Raw genomic sequence first — 12,427 nt, 5'->3', positions numbered from 1 at the left:
AAAAGGACGACCCGGAGTTGTACCTTGAGCTTATGACAACTAGAACTGGATACTGAGTAAAATACACCCTTCCAAGTGCCAGATACAACCCGGTGATCGCTCTCTAACAGGGCGACGAGGAGGGGATTGCCGGGTAGGATTATGCTATGCGATGCTACTTGGAGGACTTAAATCTATTCTCTTCTACATGCTGCAAGATGGAGATGTCCAGAAGCGTAGTCTTCGACAGGACTAGCTATCCCCCTCTTATTCTGGCAATCTGCAGTTCAGTCCACTGATATGCCCCTTTACACATATACTCATGCATATGTAGTGTAGCTCCTTGCTTGCGAGTACTTTGGATGAGTACTCACGGTTGCTTTTCTCCCTCTTTTCCCCTTTCTATACCGGATTGTCGCAACCAGATGCTGGAGTTCAGGAGCCAGATGCCACCGTCGACGACGACTCCCACGGCACTGGAGGTGCCTACTACTACGTGCAGGCCGCAGACGACGACCAGGAGTAGTTAGGAGGTCCCAGGCAGGAGGCCTTGCCTTTTCGATCGTTGCTACTTTTGTGCTAGCCTTCTTAAGGCAAAACTTGTTTAACTTATGTCTGTACTCAGATATTGTTGCTTCCGCTGACTCGTCTATGATCGAGCACTTGTATTCGAGCCCTCGAGGCCCCTGGCTTGTATTATGATGCTTGTATGACTTATTTATGTTGTAGAGTTGTGTTGTGATATCTTCCCGTGAGTCCCTGATCTTGGTCGTACACATTTGCGTGCATGATTAGTGTACGGTCAAATCGGGGGCGTCACAGATGCCCAAGGTCAAGTTCTATCCTCCGAGCAAGTTCAAGATCAAGAGCCTCCTCAAGATCAAGAACAAGCTCAAGACGGTGCTCAAGATGATCAAGTGACCGCTCCTCCACTCACCCCCGAGGAGGAATTGGAGCGTTGTGCAGCCAAGATTGCTTCCAAGCTCTCCACCAAGGGTCATCTCATGAAGAATGTTCTTGGAAGCATTCAAAATGGGGTAAGCACTCGTAGACAATTGGCAAACTATTGTGAACATCATGCGTTTGTCTCTTGTGTTGAACCCCAAAAGGTATATGAAGCACTCGAAGATCCGGATTGGCTTAATGCCATGCATGAAGAACTCAACAACTTCGAGTACAACAAGGTGTGGAGATTGGTGCCAAGGCCAACGGGGAATCACAATGTCATTGGAACCAAGTGGATATTCAAGAACAAGCAAGATGCTCACGGGACCATCGTTCGCAACAAGGCAAGATTGGTGGCACAAGGCTACTCCCAAGTCGAGGGTATCGACTACGGTGAAACCTTTGCTCCCGTTGCTCGCCTTGAATCCATTTGTTTGTTGATTGCTTATGCTTCTCATCACAACTTTAAGTTGCAACAAATGGATGTGAAGAGTGCTTTTCTTAATGGTCCCATTAATGAGTTGGTCTATGTCAAACAACCCCCCGGGTTCGAGGATCCCTACTTTCCCGATCATGTGTATCAACTCGATAAGGCACTCTATGGGCTTAAACAAGCCCCACGTGCATGCTATGACCACCTTACCGAGTTGCTACAAGATCGTGGATTTGAAGTTGGGCTAATCGACCCCACTCTTTTTACTAAGAAGGTCAAAGGGGAGTTGTTTGTGTGCCAACTATATGTTGATGATATTGTCTTTGGTTCCCCTAACAAAGCTTTCAATGAGGAATTTGCCGCTCTCATGACCTCAAAGTTCAAGATGTCTTCCATGGGAGAGTTGAGCTTCTTCCCCGGGTTCGAAGTGAAGCAAAGAAGAGAAGGAACCTTCATCAACCAAGCCAAATACACTCAAGACATGCTTAAGAGATTCAAGTTAAGTGATGTCCAGCCGGCTTCCACTCCAATGCCCAGCAAGTGCCAACTTGACATTGATCCCAATGGTAAAGCGGTGGATCAAAAGGTATATCGCTCCATGATTGGCTCCTTGCTTTACCTTTGTGCATCTAGACTGGATATCATGTCGAGTGTGGGAATTTGTGCACGGTTTCAAGCCGCACCTACGGAAAGCCACTTTGTGGCGGTCAAGCGAATCTTTTGATATTTGGCTCATACCCCAAACTTTGGCTTATGGTACCCAAGAGGAGCAAACTTCAAGCTTGTCGGATATTCAGACTCTGATTGGGCGGGAGACAAAGTGGATAGGAAGTCCACTTCCGGAGGGTGCCAATTCCTTGGTTGCTCTTTGGTGAGTTGGTCTTCCAAGAAGCAAAGTTGTGTGTCTCTCTCGTCCACCGAAGCGGAGTATGTGGCGGCCGGTAGTTGTTGTGCACAACTCTTGTGGATGAGGCAAACTTTAAAGGATTACGGTGTCATTTGTGACAAAGTGCCTCTTTGGTGTGACAATGAAAGTGCCATCAAGATTTCTCTCAACCCGGTGCAACACTTCAAGACGAAGCATATTGAGATTCGGTATCACTTCATCAGGGATCACATTAGGCGAGGGGAGATCGAGCTCAACTACGTCAACACTCATGATAACCTTGCAGATATTTTCACGAAGCCCTTGGATGAAGCAAGATTTCGCGAGTTAAGGCATGAGCTAAATATCATTGATTCGAGCAATGTTGCTTGAACCCTTGCACACCCCACCATACTCAACTTGTTGTCTTGTTTAGGTGTAGGCATGGACATAGGGGGAGTGTTATTCTCTCAATGAACTCTCCCTCCCCCAATTATGCATAAATTGATCAAGTCTTTCACATTAGCCATTTTTGATGGTACTTGTGCGTCAAAGACGAGTTTTGGTCATGGGCCCAAGGTTAAAATCTTCGCGGCACCATACCTCTTTACTCAAACATAGGTGGCCTCGGCCACCGCCCTCTCGTGAAGAGGTGTGTGTTTCCTGTCCTTGTTGGTGTTCTCTTTGCTGAGTCTTAGTCTCCTCTTCTTGCCGTGTGTTTTTTCGTTCTTTTTTTGAGCCGAGCCTTTGGTGTCTAGTCGTTGAGTCTCGTTGGGCGGTACTACCGCTGGTGGTGCGTGGTACTACCGCTTATGTTGACAAGTGGTAGTACCGCCCACCCGAGCGGTACTACCGTTGGGGGCGGGACCAGGGGGTTATGTCGGGGCAGGGGGAGGTTTCGTCTCCCCCATACCCATTCGCACCGCCCCCTCGTTCTTCTCCGTCTCGCCAGCGTCGACTCGCCGCGGGAGGGCTCCGGCGGGCCACCGTCTCCGGGCCGTCCCTCCCCACCCCGTCCGCTTGCCATGGATGCCGGTATTGCCCCCGTTCCTCCTCTCTTTTTGTCTAGTTTTCAGATCTAGCGTCTTTGGGGGAATAGTGGTTGCATCTCTCGATTTTTGGCTAAATCTAGGCTTGAGTAGATTGGAGAAGGCGTCTAGACTGTGTGGATTGAGTTTTGGTAGGAGTACTTTTGAATTTGGCAGTCCGGTAGTGCCGGATTTGACCACAGCAGTAGGGAACCGCCGTTTCCCCATCTTGAGCGGTACTACCGCTCCCAGTGGAGCGGTACTACCGCTTGTGCGGTACTGCCACTTATGGTGAGCGGTACTACCGCTGCTTGCCTGATTCCATCTTTTTCCTACCACTTTTTGATCCATGTTGTTTTGTTTGGAGGCTTATGCTCTTTCTTTTGTGTTGGTTCTTCTGCTCGTGTGTTTGGTTCCAGGTGATGAACATCCTGAGCAGCAAGTCCGCTGTGTCAACCCCGGACGTGCAACGTCAAAGCGCTACCGCACCTCTGAGTCGGCGGGTGCTTCCTCAAGTACTCCATCTCCGCCTCAACTCCAGAAGAAATCTGCCAACAGGTCGAAGCCAAGGGGCAAGACTATGACTGAGTTGACTGCCAAGGAGTTCTGGGAAAGGCGTCACCGCAACCCCTATGTGGAAGACCAAGAACCCAATTTGGTCAATCGCCCGTTTTGGAACCGCTTTCAGTTTGCCATCTACTTTGATGTGATCAAGGCTAAGAAGAATCTCTATGTTGATGTACACTCCATCAACACGGATGCTATGGAGAAGGACCCTGAGTACTTTGGCGAAGCCCTTCAGATGTGCTCTCAGCTGAACATTCTCAGAATCATGCAGTTCAACAAGGATTTTGATGCAGATTTGGTGGCTCAATTCTATGCTACTGTCCATCTTGGAACTGATGCAGAAAGGACTCTGACTTGGATGACAAATGGCAAGTTGCTTTCTGTCAAGTGGAAGGCCTTCATGGAGTTACTTGGGGTGGAAGATCACGGGCTTGAGACTCCAGTCGGCTTCCGTCCTCACCGCAATGCTTCCTCCACTCACAAGCAAGCCCTCTGGCCCTACTGTTCTGTGAAGGTTCACCATGTGACTGAGAAGGTAACCTATGAGCTGTCTACCTTTCTGGACATTCTTCATCGTGTTTTCCGAGAGACTCTCTTCCCTCGCATCGGGAATCTGGATATGGTCCACTCCTATCTCGTGGACATGCTTCTCTTCTGCCAGCATGAGAAGGAAGCAAACACTGGCGAGTCTCTGGACATTTCTCATGTTATGTGGTCTGAACTTCTTTCTGCCGTTTCTGAGCGCAAGTGCCCGATCTATGGTCCGTTCATCATGTTGCTCATTGAGAAGGCCTGGGCACGTGTCTATCCCAAGGTTATGCTGGAAACTGGAGATTGGGTTCTCATGAGATCAAGCGTCTAAGGAAGAAGGACAATTGGGGCACCCCGGCTCCTAAATCCGGGGGTCCATCTACTGCTACTGATATGGAGACCGAGGGCGAGGCTGAGGCCGATGAGGACGATGAGGACTATGCGCCTTCTGGAGCAGAGCCCTCTTGGGCAAAGAAGCTCAAGCGCAAGATGAAGAAGCTCTTCTGCATGGAGTCTCATGGTCAGTACATGACTCATGTGGCTGAGAAGCAGGCGAGGGGGTGTCACAAGGAGCTCATGCGTCAGTTGGGTGCGACCGTTGCCAACGGTTCTGAGGGCCAGATAACTAAGGAGGAGGAGTGGATTCAGCAGCACTGTCCGTGGACCAATTCTGACACCGAGCAGTTTCCAACTGAGGATGGCAGTGCAGATGACCCTGCCAGGGTGTGATGAGAGAGCTCCTCAGTTTGCTATCACCTGGAGTCATAGCAACGCTCTTTGCCCCTTTGGTGTCTCGATGCAAAAGGGGGAGAGAGTTTAGGGATTTGTGGATTTGTGCTTTGTGGTGTTGTCGTTTCTTTGTGGTGTCGTTGTGTTTTCTCGCCATTTGCTTTGTTTGGTTTTGTGCCAGTGAGACCTAAGTTCCAGACATATGGTGTGAGACATATGCTACCTTATCTTTATCTATGCCTATCTAGTTCTTTGGTATCTTATGAGTTGCTTGCTTATCCTGTTAAATACCTTGCTCTCATGTATCCTATGCTTAGGTTGTTGGACTATAAAATATAGGGGGAGTATTGATCCTAATGTGTGTGTCTTGCATTCCAAAGGCACTACTAACTAGGTGCACACATTCAGGGGGAGCCCGTCTATATTTTGTAGTTCTTAGTATCTTTACTTTCGTGTCGTATCCTTGTGCAAATCCCTGGTTGTCATGAATCCACCAAAAAGGGGAGATTATTAAGGCATATCTCTCTAGATGTAGTTTTGGTGATTGATGACAACATGTTTGTGGACTAATCGTGTGCTTTGAGCATTTCAGAGATTCATCCTTTGGCACGAGACGATTTCTTTTCCCTCGGAGTGTTATTCAAGATGGTGTAGCTCTTTCGTTTCTTTTTTGGTGAACTAGTTCCGTAGGAGTCACCGTACTATCAAGAGGGGGTCCGCTTTGGTAAGGCTAGGGTGGAATCAACACGTACACATCCTCTTCACACCCTGTAAGCCTTTCCGCTTCAATGGAGAGCTCATTCCCCTTCCTATGTGCTTCGTTTGGTCCCAGCGGTAGTACCGCGGTGCCTAGCGGTAATACCGCTTAGGAGTCACACGCGGCAGTACCGCTTGGAAGCGGTAGTACCGCCGGTGGGTCCTCAGCCGTAGTACCGCTGCGGTACCAGGCTCCTACCACGTCGACTCGAGGGGGTCGCTTCTCGTGTCGGATTGTGCGGCACTAAGCAGCGGCAGTAGAGCGGTAGTGCCACTCATGAGCGGTAGTACCGCCCCACCACCGCGGTAGTACCGCTTTGGGTCCAACTCCTGCTCTCTCGCCAGCCCTCCCAGACTGCACGGCAGTACCGCTGGCCACAGCGGTAGTACCGCCCACACCTGCAGTAGTACCGCCCTCTGCGGGGCTGTTTAGGGGGGTAACGGTTGGATTGTTCGCCCCTCTATAAAAGGGGTCTTCTTCTCCAAAGTTGACCTACCTCTTTCCCCAAAAGCTCCATTGTTGCTCCAAGCTCCATTTTCGCCTGATCTCTCACCCTAGCCAATCAAACTTGTTGATTTGCTCGGGATTGTTGAGAAGGCCCCGATCTACACTTCCACCAAGAGAAATTTGATTCCCCCCACTAATCCCTAGCGGATCTTGTTACTCTTGGGTGTTTGAGCACCCTAGACGGTTGAGGTCACCGCGGAGCCATAGTCCATTGTGGTGAAGCTTCGTGGTGTCGTTGGGAGCCTCCAATTAAGTTGTGGAGATTGCCCCAACCTTGTTTGTAAAGGTTCGGTCGCCGCCTCCAAGGGCACCAATAGTGTATTCACGGCATCTCGCATTGTGTGAGGGCGTGAGGAGAATACGGTGGCCCAAATGGCTTCTTCGGGAGCATTGTGCCTCCACACCGCTCCAACGGAGACGTACTTCCCCTCAAAGGGAAGGAACTTCGATAACACATCCTCCTCTTCACCGGCTTCACTCTTGGTTATTTCGTGCCTTTACTTGTGCAAGCTTATTTGTGATATATCCCTTGCTTGCTCGTGTGCTTGTTGTTGTTGCATCATATAGGTTGCTCACCTAGTTGCATATCTAGACAACCTACTTTGATGCAAAGTTTAAATTGGTAAAGAAAAGCTAAAAATTGTTAGTTGCCTATTCACCCCCCTCTAGTCAACTATATCGATCCTTTGACGCATCATACAACTGAAATTTATGTGACAAAGACGTGAATGCCAAACCTCACATTCGTTCACATTGGAATGAATTTGGTTCACGACTTTATTACGAAATCCTCTAGGGAAAGGCGGAACAAACCACCACAATCATATCCTTTTCCAACAGATAGTCCATAACGAGATATGACTACTTTGTTAGACTCAAATACTAACTTAAACCCTTCTTTACATAGAAGGGAGCCACTAACAAGATTCTTGTTGATGGCGGGAACATGCTGCACATTCTTCAGTTGCACGATCTTTCCCGAAGTAAACCTCAGATCTACCGTGCCAACACCATGAACATAAGCATGCGAGCCATTCCCCATCAGGACGAACAGTCTCGTGTGACCTGGTAAGAAGAAAACAAGGACACATCAGCACACACATGAATATTGGCCCCAGTGTCAACCCACCAATCGGTGGACTGACAAACTGAAAGTATGGTAAACAGATTACCATACCCTGATGCCGTATCATTGTTGCTCAGAGTCACATTGATAGACTTTGCGTCCTGTCCTGGCTTCTTATACTTGTTTGGGCACTTGTTTGCCCAATGTTCAACCGAACCACAAGTAAAGCAGCCCTCATCCTTCTTGTTTTTCTTCTTACCCTTCTTCTTGAAGGTAGTATTCTGCTGGACAGAGTTCTTTCCCTTGAACTTGTGGGAGTTCTTCTGCACCATATTGGCGCTAGAAGAACCCTCTGCCCCTTTCACGTGTGAGTCCTTTGCTCTCGAGTTCTGCTCAACACTTAGATGACCGATGACATCCTCAACAGAGAATTCACGTCTCAAGTGCTTGAGAGAAGTAGCAAAGTTTCTCCATCCAGGAGGGAGTTTTGCAATAATGCAACCCGCGACAAACTTGTCCGGTAACTCACACTTCAGGAGCTCTAGCTCCTTAGCGATGCATTGTATCTCATGGGCCTGGTCCAATACAGAACGGTTATCAACCATTTTGTAATCATGGAACTGCTCCATAGCATACAACTCGCTTCCAGCATCGGTTGCGCCGAATTTAGCTTCGAGCGCATCCCACAAATTCTTGGCAACGCGCATATGGAGATATGCATCCACAAGCTTGTCTCCTATCACAGTAAAAATGGCTCCCAGAAAGATGGTGGTTGCCTCCCTAAACGCATTCTCCTGTTCAGGAGCAATCACTACTGTGGGAGACACACCACTAACCCAGAACACGTTCATTGCTGTGAGCCACAAGGTGGTCCTCGTCTGCCAACGCTTAAAATGCGTTCCAGTAAACTTTTCCGGTTTCAGAGTAGCGGCGAAGCCATGAGTCGAAAAGTGCCTAAAATAAGGTTTTTGGATTGTTGGAAATATTAGCACTTTCTCGAATAATCTAATCCACGAGTAGACACTAAACATGGCAAATACGGTATGCATCTCATACCGATACCTAAGCATGTGAGCACGTATAGTACATATAACCGAACCATCTATGAATAGCATATATACGGCTAGCACATGAATGAGCAAATAGGGGATGAACGAGTCATACCCTCCGGTTGGCCAGGCCAACGCAGCTGCAGCAGCAGCAGCCTCGGCATCAGCCAAGGCCTTCTTCTTGGCGACTTCGTCGTCAGCCATGGAGTCGATGTAGAGGAAGTAGTGGAAGCAGAGGCGGACGAAGACAAGGACGGATCGGGAGCAGTCGCGTCGAGACGCTCCCCAAAAACCTTATTGCCGTTCTCCTGGGCAGGATCTCGAACGACAGGGTTTTGGAGGCACCTGCTCTCCCGACCAACCGTGCACGCGGTCATCGGGATGGGATTGCCGGAGGCAGCACAGCGAGAGGAACAGTAGATGACGGCTAGGGTTGTACGAGAGCGAGCGAGTGAACTGAGTTAGGGTTCACTCCACTGGCCATCACCTTCTTATATAGGCCGTCAGGTAAATGGGCCTGGGCCAGGCCCACGACCGAGTCCGCGAACAGCCCACGGTCCAACATCTCGGACAGTGGCGCTTCCGCAAGCGACTTGTTAATTAATACGAGATTAATTAACCATTCCTGAGCGGCAAAAATAAGCTTCGGCTCGTCTCATTCCCGCAACCTGCGGCGCGCGTGCGCGTCGTGGCAAGGCGAGGCGAGGCGGGCGGCGGAGGAGGAGGAGCGCACGTGTACAACTCCTATTCCCAAGCTCCCAATAGCAAGTGGTAGAGCAGCCCTTATAAAGAGGCCTCACTCTTCTTACTGTAGCAGTATGGGACTAAACTTCCCACACTTCCCACCACTTGCCGTACACATGCATGGGCCTTAGAGATTAACTAGGGATTATTGTCTTATATGGGCCTAAGCCCATCCATAATCCATCAGTCTACGTGCAAATCGTCCACAAGGACTACTACATGCAAGAGGAGGACGATAGGACGATGGCCTTCTTGGACGGCATTGTTCAGAAGCACGTTGAGCTTGCCGCCAACGCCGCTGCTCCTCACACGCCGGTTGGTGACCCGGTGCACTAGGGCGTGAGGATGTCGTTGATGGATCCGTATGTATCTTTATCTTTCCGTCAAATCCATGTAGTAGTATATGGTACTACTAGTAATTATCTTACCTTTCGCATCAACTTCATAATTTTCCTACGTACTCCATGCATGAACCGCGCCAGAACCAAACTTCTCATTACTCTAGGGAAAATCGTTATTTCTATCTATCGGTCGCCCCATGGAGCAGAACCAAATTTTACAAGTTACAAGTTCAAAAGGAAAAGCCTGCCGTGTTCGCGTCGCACCCCCACACGGTTTGTCCGGCACACCACTCAAGGGGGAATGCGTGCTGTGTTGCATTTTCACTTACAAGTGGGACCGAAGTTGAGCAAACCGACTATCGGCAAACCCCCACCCCGCCCACCGCGCGATGGCTGAGAAAACAGGAGGGAGAAGAGATGGCTGTAGCTAGCACGGACTCCAAGAAAATTGGTGTCGGATGGGACTCGTGTGGGTGGCGTGTGCCGTACTGCTAGACATGAGTGCTAGTTATGGCCCATGCCACCCCACTGTATCGAGGTGCTGGTTACTCCACTATATCGAGTACGTAGAACAAATTTCCTGGAGTCCGTGCTCAGCCCTCCTCTATCTCTCTTCTCAGCCAGCCAGCAGACGCTCGGAGCCCATCGTCTGTTTGCTCATATGCGGTCCCACATGTCAGTGAAAACGCAAGAGGACCCACTGAACCTGCACATCTTTCACCTCGACATGCTGGTGATGAAAAACAAATCCAATAATGATCTTCGGTGGCCGCTTTTGGAGTTACTCAAGAGTAGTAAGATTCTATTTACAGTTTAACCCAAGATGCACATCACGTGGCTTCACCTACCACTCTATTTTCTTGCATGACACGACCTGGATGCTGGATGTCCCACGTGCCGGCAAAAGGAGGAAGAACTCGACCAAATCTTCGGTTGTGCTCTCGGATTAGACCAGTTGTGCTAACTTAAAATTTTATTGTGTAGAATGGATGCAAGTTTTGGTATTGGGAAGAAGAGTACAATGATATATTGATAGAGTGCAATTTAGTAGATGTTCTAGCACTTTTAGCTAGCATAGAGGCTAGAGATGAGACTAGTGCACTTGTTGATAGAATAGAGGCTAGACACGTCTACTTCTTTACACTCGAAGAAGAAAGAAGCACGCAAGATCGAGCCTCCGCAGATCAACAATGAATGCATCGAGAAGGCACTAATCCAACTTACAGGAGCAGTTATGGAAGTTGGATATCTTCTAAAATGTATTCTTGTGGTTCTTGTTTTCTTTGGTCTTGCTTTTCTAGTCAAAATTTTGGTGATGTATTTCCATGTACCAAAAAATCAATGATGAAAAAAAGATATGTGTTTGCAAAGAAAAATGTACGCGGCCGGGATGCAGTCGCGCGTTCGGCGCACGACCACCGCATTCGAGAAATGGCCCGGACATGACCCCATTGCCCTACCCATACGGACAGAATCCGGGCAAAACGGAGGTCCGTTTGGGGTCGTGCCTTGGAGTTGGCCTTACAAGTGGGACCGCAGTTGAGGAAACCGACTATCGGCAAACCCCCACCTCGCCCGCCGCGCGATGGCTGAGTTAGAGAAACGACTAGGTTGAAGAGATTGCTATAGCACGGACTCCAAGAAATATGGTGTCAGATGGAAGTCGTGCTGGTGGCGTGTGCCGTACTCCTGGACGTGAATGCTTGTTCTGGCCCATGCCACCCTACTACTCCTAGTACTACTTATAGTAGTAGTATCGAGGATTCGAGGTGCTGGTTATGTACAGCGAACACATTAACATATGGCCCACCTCACACTGTGGACAAATTTCCTGGAGTCTGTGCTAGGTTAAAAAGTTTTCTTTGTGAGGATGGGTGGCTGGTCTCAAGTTTAAAACTTGTTGTATTACGTACATAGACGTAGAGATAGTGCAGCATGTGAAGCTAGTACAAATAGTGTACTATTGTTGATTGATTGGCCTCATCCGATAACCTGTTGCAATGCGCGTACAATTATGTATTTGGAAAATATATTTTTTGCCTCGTCGCAGCACCCACTCAGAGAAGCGACTCGATAGCCATTCATAAATTTAGTAAGTTTATCACAGGCATATCATTTTATTACATACAACAGGTCATCAACCCACAACGACAACGAGGATACATTATAAATACTAAAGTTTTCATCACACAACAAATAACAAGCAATGAAATGAACTTCAACTCAACCGATCCTCGGCGTTGGAAACGCTTGCTTTGAACCACAAGTGATTCTCTGGGAAGGGCCAGCTATTGTAAATCTCGAGGCCAACGCAGGACTAATCATCCAGGCTGAAGCGGCCTACTATATCAGGACCAGGGTCGGTAACCACCGAAATGTCCGACGTATAGATACAGTTGCTTCTCATAAATGGTAGTAATGTTGTGTCAACAGCAGCTGGATCGACTTTCACCATCATTGGATAGTTTTGTCCAAGGAAGAGAGAGTTTTCTCCAAGACTATCAATACTGTACCAGGGAGAAGGTGTTGGCGCTAGCACAGTAGTATCCATCCCGAATACCATGCAACGGGTGTTGGAATAGGTCCGGAGAGTGCCACCATCGGAGACAACACCTGCTTCCTTAGTAGTAACATCAGCAGTGGGCTGTATACAGACAAGAAGGGGTGATCCATCGGAAGTTGCCAGGCGCCACTGAGTATATGGGCCCTCCTTGTCCTCATGCTCGTGATCATCACCATCGTCATCTCCCCCTTGGTTATAAAATTTTTCAAGTATAGGTGGTGGAATGTTCACAGGACCTTGGAAACACAAGAAGAAGGTTAATTAGTAGAGAAGGGAAACTTGCTAACTCGCATGCATGTGGATGAAACAATTATAATTACGGT

The sequence above is a fragment of the Triticum aestivum genome, chromosome 1D, assembly GCF_018294505.1.
Source record: "Triticum aestivum cultivar Chinese Spring chromosome 1D, IWGSC CS RefSeq v2.1, whole genome shotgun sequence".
Taxonomy (NCBI): Eukaryota; Viridiplantae; Streptophyta; class Magnoliopsida; order Poales; family Poaceae; genus Triticum; species Triticum aestivum.
This window is presented reverse-complemented; position numbering follows the sequence as displayed.